The sequence below is a fragment of the Capsicum annuum genome, unplaced genomic scaffold (assembly GCF_002878395.1).
Source record: "Capsicum annuum cultivar UCD-10X-F1 unplaced genomic scaffold, UCD10Xv1.1 ctg81044, whole genome shotgun sequence".
Classification (NCBI taxonomy): Eukaryota; Viridiplantae; Streptophyta; class Magnoliopsida; order Solanales; family Solanaceae; genus Capsicum; species Capsicum annuum.
Window position 1 is genome coordinate 50,406 of NW_025891736.1, and position 8,978 is coordinate 59,383.

Consider the following 8,978-nt stretch of genomic DNA (forward strand, 5'->3'; position numbering starts at 1 on the left):
TGAGAAATCTGGATAACGGCAGAGGAATCTCTTTTTATTTACCAGATGTCTTCCAACAATAGAAAAGACTTCATAGATCAAAATTTATAATCACAAAAACAAGTAATTAATCAACTATGGTTGTCAAAGAAAGTCTACAATCAAATAGACTTGATGATCAATGATATACCATAAATGTCCAGGGGAATCCAAATAGAGCATAAGATGCATTATTTTCCTTCTTAAGATGTTTTTTTTTATTCTTTATGTCTATTTTCTTCTTATTCAAGTAGTCGATGTCAATGCAAAAGACTTCTTTTTCCATAGGTATTCCTAAAAAAGTAAAAGAATAGATTATTTTTATGAAGTTCAGAGAAATGGTCCTAGAAACATCTCATGCAAGAACCAAACTAAACAATACTTCAACTTATCCTTCTTTTTCAGCCTCCTGCCTTTAATAAAATTCAAAAGGCTTGTTGTAGTAACCTTTTTCTTACGACTAACGTTATCATTAATTCTTTTTCTATTTCAATACACCTTTATCAATTTTTTTTCTTAAGGATATTCTGAAAACCTCAACCCTTGAATCAAAGAAAACTTGCTCTAGCCAAAACAAACTGGCTTATCATTAGCGCAAAGCCACATTTTGTAAGACCCTAAAAATTTTGACCAATTTATTTCAGACCCTCTCGCATATGTCATATTAATTTTTGACTTAAATTAAAACCATGGAATAGCTTGTAAGTCTATTGGTATGATGATACAAATTTGGAAATGCCTAAATAAAAGATTCCATAGTTAATGGTTGGTTTATGTGCAAATTATTTTAATTTGGACTTAAAGAAAATTGTGTAGATCACAAAAAAGGTGTAGTCCCAGGGGAAACAACACTGGAAACTATGTTTGCCAAAGTTGAGGGTCTATATGACCATTTTTTCTGTATGCACAATATATTTTGGATAGCTATTACCTTGGTGTCCTTAGCCATTCCTCGGCACGTGCAGTTAACATGGACTGTGACCCTTCTTATAGGGGGAGCCAAACCCATAGAGATCGTGGGTGCCTAGAATGTTAGTATGAGCTACATTGTTCATGTTAATGTTTTAAAAGTCATGTTTCATGCCCCTTGTCCCTATCCCGGCATCCTATTTATATGTATAATTGTTGTGCATATGGTTTACTATTGAATTTTGGTAAATGCATTATTTTATCCCTTTCCTTAGGTTGTATACTAGTACTCACAGTATTGACCATCCCTGAATGCTACATTATTTCATTATTTAGGTTTCGAAGGGTTTTCTAGTAATCCTATGCAACGTTAGGTGGTTGGTACTCTTGTTGTCAGCTGTGAAGTAGTAAACCCTTCATCTTTCAGAAGGCTCGATCACTCTTTTAATTTTTATTTACTATGCTAGTACTTATGGATTTCTTTTGTCATAGTCAGGGGCATGTCCCTACTTAGTTGGTATTCTTGGATTAGAGGCTTTGTGGACAGGATTAGGATTTCATTGATACCTTGTTTTGACTCTTTAAATTTTCTATTGGTTTTATATATCTTCCATCGACTCGGCTGTGTTCTGTTATTTACTGTCATTGTGCTCTTGGGGTAAGGCTAAGGGGGTTATCGCCGGCCCATGGTGGGCTTGAGATGCCCATCATGTCCAGGCTCCGATTCATGTCATGACAAGCTTGGTATCAGAGCACAAATTAGGTTTGTTGGGTGTCCATAAATTCGTGTTGGGTAGAGTCCCTTTTATAGGTATATAGCATGCCATACTTATAAGGAGAAGGCTATAAGGAATTTACAAATGTTTTCCATCCCTGTGTTCTATTTCGTGCAAGAGTATCTAGTTACCATGAAACTTCTCTAACTGCTAGCTTACTCATACTTTAGATCATGCCTCCATAAAGATCTAGAGGTCGTAGGAACTTAGCTGAACCCTCTATCCCAACTAGAGCAAATGTGGAGGGAATTCACCCTACTCATGGAATAAAGATCGGTATAGAGTCCCTAATCCTGATTGCTTTGCTCCACTTTGGGTTCAACTGGCCCCTATTATTCGAACTCAGGCTTTCTAGGCTGGTGATACTCATTCTTAATCCTCTATGAAAGATATCTCGATTATAGAATTCCATTAGTATATCCACATGCTTTCTTATATTATGGTATCTCAATCTCATCAATTTGATCATATTGGTGCTATTACTAGTTTATCTTAGGTTACCTGGGTTGGCCAATTTATAATATTTAATTCCCAACCTTTATGGTCTCTAAGGTTGAGGAGGATCCTCAAGGGCTTATTGATGAGATGGAGAAGATCTTCAGGGTGATGCATGCTAGTGATTCGGGGGTGTGAAGTTTGCAACTTAGCAGTTAAAGAAAGTGGCCTATCAATGGTATGAAGAGTTGGAGAAGTTAAGGGGTAATAATGTAGAGCCGACTGTGTGGGTAGAGTTTATGGGTTTCTTTCTTGATCATTTCTTTCCACAAGAGTTGAGGGAGTCAAAGATGAAAAGTTTGTTAATCTGAAGCAAGGTAGGATGAGAGTTAAGGAGTATGCACTGAAGTTCCAACAGCTGTCCCATTATTCTTTAGAGTTGGTGTCTAATATGAGGTCTAGGATGAGAAAGTTCACTTCTAGTATGTCCCATGATTTGGTGTTAGAGTGTAAAGTCTACCATGATAAATAAAGGTATGGACATATCTAGGCTGATGGTTTACATGAAATAGGTGGAAGATGAGAAAAAGAAACAGGAAAAAATGGGAGAAAGGTAGAGCAAAAAGTTTAGGTGTTCAAATCAGGGTGCTAATCAGTAGAGCAATGGTCTTAGAAAAAGAACTGGGGAAGCTCTTATTCATCAGCTATTGCCCCTTATCCTAAGCCTTTTGATGATTGGCGTTTTTAATCTAGTAATGGTCCTAAGGCACAGGGTTCCCAATCTCAGGCTAGTGGAGCTCATTCGACCCAACCTTACCCCCTTTCTAGTTTTGTGGACAACTTCATTGAGGATATTATGAGCAGTGGAGGAATTTATGCTTTAATTATGGTCAGCCTGGTCATATGCGGTGAAATTATCCTATAGCTAAGATTGCTACTAGGGCTAATAAGGTTTTAGTTTCCACTTTTTTGTATCCTTCACCTAAGGATGCCACGTCAGGGATAGATAATGGTTGGAATCGCCTCTATGCACTGGCTACTCATCAAGAATACGAGGTATCTCCAGATGTTGTCACTGGTATGCTACAACTCTTCTCCTATGATGCTTATTGCTTGCTTGACCCACATTCTCTCCTATCTTATGTGACCCCTTATGTGGTTTTACACTGTGGTTTTGGTTTAGAAAATATTTCTAACCCCTTTTTTATTTCTACACTATTAAGTAAGTCTATAATTTCTAGAAAAATCTATAGGGGTTGTGTGGTGTCCATTTTTCATAAAGAGACATTGATGGATTTGATAGAACTTGATATGGTGGATTTTGATGTAATCTTAGGAATGGATTGGTTTCATTAGGCAATTTTTCTCTGGATTGTAGAACCTAAAAATTCATCTTTCATTTACCTAATGAAATAGTATTAGATGGGAGGGGAGTTCTCTAGTGCAAAAAGGGAGGTTTATCTCTTATCTTAGGACTTGGAAATTGATTTTCAAGGGGTGTCTGTATCATCTAGTTTCAGTCAAGGATTTCGAATTTGGAAGTCCCTCTTTGCAATCTATCCCCGTGGCTAATGAATTTCATCTATTTTTTTCCTGGTGATCTTTCTGGAATTCCTCCTGATAGGAAAATAGATTTTGGGATTGATCTTCTACCGGATACCCATCTTATTTCCATTCTTCTTTATAGGATGGATTCGGACTAAACTAAAGGAACTAAAGAGCAATTAAAAGATCTTCTTGATAAGGGTTTCATTCATCCTAGTGTTTCTTCATGGGGTGATCCTATGCTTTTCGTGGAGAAAAAATATAGGTCACTTCGAAAACGTGTAGACTACCACCAGTTAAATAAGGCTACCATGAAAAATAAATACTTCTTCTTAGGATTGATGACCTCTTTGATTAGCTTTAGGGTGACAAGTATGTCTCTAAAATTGATCTTTGTTTGGGCTATCACTAGTTGAAAATTAGGGAGGTTGATATTCCTAAGACAACTTTTCAAACCTGGTATGACCATTATGAGTTTCTAGTTATGTCATTCGGGTTGACTAATGCTCCGACCGCTTTCATGGATCTTATGAATTAGGTGTTCAAGCAGTTTCTAGATTTTTTTTGTTATAGTCTCATTGATGGCATCCTAGTGTACTCCATAAGTGAGGAGGATCATACAAATCACCTCCAAATTATTCTGTAAACTCAAGGAAAAAGATTGTATGCAAAATCTTTTAAATATGAATTTTTGGTAAGTGCTGTGAATTTTCTCGAGCATATTATTTCTAGTGAAGGGATTAGGGTGTATCTAAAGAAGATTTAGGTGGTTAATAGTGGCCTAGACCCATGATTCCAACTGATATTAGGAGCTTCTTCGGCTTTGTCGGGTACTATAGGATATTTTTAGAGATTTTATCATCTATTGCTACCATGATCATGAGGTTGACTCAGAAAAAGGTAAAGTTTTTGTGGTCCGATGCTTGTGAGGATAGTTTCAAGAGGTTGAAGATAAGTTGAATTTTGCTCCTGTTTTGATTCTATATGTGGATACTAAGGGTTTTGTCGTGTATTCTAATGCATCCCGTGTGGGAATGGGTTGTGTTTTGATATAGCATGGTAAAGTTGTAGCTTATTCTTCCAGACAACTTAAGGTTCAGGAGAGGAATTACCAACTCATGATCTAGAGTTGGCGGATATGATTTTTTCCTTGAAGATTTGGTACCACTATTTGTATCAGACACATGAGGATATTTATTCAGATCACAAGAGTTGTAGTATGTGTTTAAACAGAAAGAATTAAATGTCCAACAAAGGCGGTGGCTCGAATTGCTTAAGGACTACGACATGATTTTTCACTACCATCTAGGTAAATCTAATATGACTGTTGATTCTCTTAGCAGGTTGTCCATGGAGAGCTTATCTCACATTGAAGAGGAGAAAAAGGACCGATGAAGGATATTCATCGGCTGGCCAACTTAGAAGTTTGACTTTTAGACTTCAAGGATGGAAGGTTAATTGTTCAAGAAGTGATTAAATCATCTCCTTATGCTAAGGTCAAGGAGAAGCAGGTTCTGGATCCTATATTCATGAAAATCAAAGATGATGTGGGTGTGCAAAAGGCTATAGATTTCAAAATTAAGGGAGATGACATTCTAATGTATTAATGAAGGTTATGTATTCCTGATATAGGTGGGTTATGGGAAAGTATTTTGAACAAGGCTCATTAGTCCAAATTGAGTTCATTCGGGGTTAACCAAGATGTATCATGATTTAAAGGAAATATACTGGTGGAATAATATGAAAAGGGATGTGTCAAACTTTGTTGCCAAGTGCTTGGCCTATCAACAAGTCAAAGTAAAGAATTTGAGGCCGGGTGGAAGGTCTCAAGAGATAGAGTTGACCCTGTGAAATAGGAGATGATTAACATGAATTTTGTTATCGGTCTTTTGTGTTCTCGAAATTAGTATGACTCTATATGGGTCATTGTAGATCGAATGACCAAAGTCTGCTTATTTCTTACCTGGGAGAACTAACTTTAGGAAAAAATTATGCCAAGTTGTTCATTTAGGAGGTACTTAAGTTGCATGAGGCATCGATGTCCATCATTTCGGACCGAGGTACGCAGTTCTCTTCTCATTTCTGGCGTTCTTGTAAAAAAGGCTTGGGTACTCAGGTGAACCTTAACACCGCTTTCCACCCTTAAATGGATAGATAAGAGGAGCATACTATGAAAACTTTGGAAGATACACTAAGGGCCTGTGTGATCAATTTTAAAGGTAGTTGGGTTGACCATTTGCCTCTTATTGAATTTGCTTACAATATTTATCATTCTAGAATCCAAATGGACCCTTTTGAGGCCCATTATGGTAGAAGGTGCAGGTCTCCTATTGAATGGTTTGAAGTGGGTAATACTAGATTGTTTGTCCTTGACTTGGTTCACCAAGTGACCCGACCCGACCCAGAGCTTTGTCATAATGGGGATCCCAAGTCCAACCGGGATCGGAGACCACTCTTGTTACCCAACCCAACCTCTAGCAGCCTGCCCTGAGTTGGCTGAATTTCAAACATATAACAAGATAGCACAATTGTCCATATCAAGACACTGGGATTGGTCTATAACCGAGATTGACCCAACTGAGTCCAACCGTCCTAGCCCAACCAATAGACAAACAAACCAAACCATAACCCAAGCCATACCCATTTAATTCCATAATAATAATATATAATCCCAAAATAAAAGAGGATGGAACAACCAACAATCCCATCGATCGGCGTCAGCCCCAATACCAATACCAGTACTAAGGGTAACACCAATACCCATCCCACCCATGCCAACCCATAGTAGTTCCACAAAAGCCTCTAACCAAAACAATACCAAAATCCAGTTGGGCTATGCCCCCAACCATTGCCAAAACTAATATCCATAAATAAAAAAAGTATGAAATAACATCCATGAAATGGAGCCTTTCAGAAACATGAAAGCTTACCATTTCAACCCAAAAGCTGATCCCGAATGTCTAATCACTATACAGGAGGAGTAGAACGGTCGGTTCCTGTATCACGTGGGGATACAACCGCCTGAAGATGGGTTAGCGAGTGAATACTAGAATGAACTTAGGATAAGGATAAAATAATGCCATTTATTAAAACCAAGTAAACCATCCATATGCATACAAACCATATATATACATATATATTACCATGTTGGGAAAAGGCACCGCGTTTAGCATGGATTTGAAACCATTAACCTGGGTATATGTATCTTAACTTATTTAACCACCCGCGGGATATATGGGTCCAGTGTAACCCCCTGAACGGGCCTCAATGCGTATAGCCGCACTAACCAGAGATACCATTAGAGTAGGGGATTTCCAAGAACCCTAACCCTCTATGATACATATGTACAGTGTACTTATAGGATTTCTATGTACCTTATAGTATCATATAAGGTTTCCATGACCTACCCCTCATGTCAGCAAACATGAGTTTCTTGTGTTTGTTCATTGAACTCCCACCTTCATGGTTAACTATCATGCCCCACCATTATTGCCCAATTAAAACCATTTCCAACCAACCAATCTACTATACCATTTATTATTTACCAAGGCTATTAATAGTGGTATAGTCATACCAACTATAACTTGTAATTATTTTCCTTAGCCAAAACTTTTTGAGATCAAGGGATTCCATGTACCCATAGATCACATTATCCAATTAACTTGGGGGAGTCCCATGTACCCCACAAGTATTCTATTATTATGATTACTTGGGGGATTCTATTGTACCCCACAAGGATGTTTATTAACCCAAACCCTTCCATTCAACCTTTCTAAATAATTTAAACAATTTAGGGTTCCATTACCAAGTTCAAACCATGCTATAGTTCCAACCCTTCCATTCAACCTTTCTAAATAATTTAAATAATTTAGGGTTCTATTACCAAGTTCAAACCATGCTATAGTTCCATTAAAAATCCAACAATGTAGTGAAAACATTCTCATAGGCATTTTATCTAACATATTGGGGGCTTAGTATTTCCAAAACCAAAACCAAAACCAATTACCAAATGACTATTCCCATGTAACCAACTATCCAAAACCACCATTAAAGCATATAAAAGCATAATTAAAAATAGGAAAACCATAACCAATCATTTATAACCAAACCCCTATATTATATGTGAAAACCCAAAACCATAAAATAATCAAACCATGGAAACATTATATAAAATCATGCCTATAGTTGGAACTAACAATGAGGGAAGAGAACTTGCCTTAAACGAAGAAGATGATGGAGAGAAATTACCAATACAAGCCCCAAATTAATCCTTAAAACCCTGTCTTCACTTGCCCAAGAAATTTAGACAGGAATAGAGAGTGTTTTTCTAAGTGTCAAAGAATAGAATAATAGGGAAAATAACCTCCCAAGTGAGTTAAAAGTCATGGGGCCTTATTAGGTTTAGTGGGCAAATGTATATATTTCCCTCACTTAAACTGCACCAAAATCCGGTCAGAGGGATACGACTATCCATACCATTTGTACCCTCCAATATGAGTGGTACCCACCACTCATACCCAAGGGTATCTCCCTTGGACCCAATACTATCCAAGGTACGACTTACCCTAACGACGTCATATCAATGCATTTGAATAGTAACCATGATCCATACCTCTAGAAGAATAGAATCCAAACAGAATTGAATACTGCCTACTATATGAGTCCATGGTACGACTCGTACCCTGTCTTATAGCTCATTGTGACACACTCATGCTCAGATCCAACTTAGTCTACCAAGTCTAAGATTAAGTAAAGTAACCATACAACCCATATCCACTAATAAGACTCATACCACCCAAGTCGTATCCATTCTAGAACCCAAATCCAACCCACTAACCACACTAGTCAGCATACGACTAATCCATACCACTCATATCACAGTGTAGGATTCATTTCTCCTAGTCGTATCCTATCTAGAGACAAGAAATCTAGGAAATTTTCTAAGGTTCAAGAACCTAGGAACCTAGGGTATTTCAGTCTCCCCCACTAGGAACATTCGTCCCTGAATGACAAACAAGGTAGTACATGTACGACTTAGACCCCTCAGATTCCTCTACTGTTACCTTTACAACAGAAAAGAAAGATGCAAGGCAATCAACCTGTCCTTTAACAAACTATAAAAATAAAGTATGTTGAAGAACACATACCTTTTGTATGAATCCCAGGAGCAGAAAACAGATGTAAATACTTTGACTTCATGTCCTCCTCCACTTACCATATAGCCTCTTCAACTTTGTGGTTCCGCCATAGAACCTTAATTGAGGCCACATCCTTGGTCTATAACTGACAAACCTA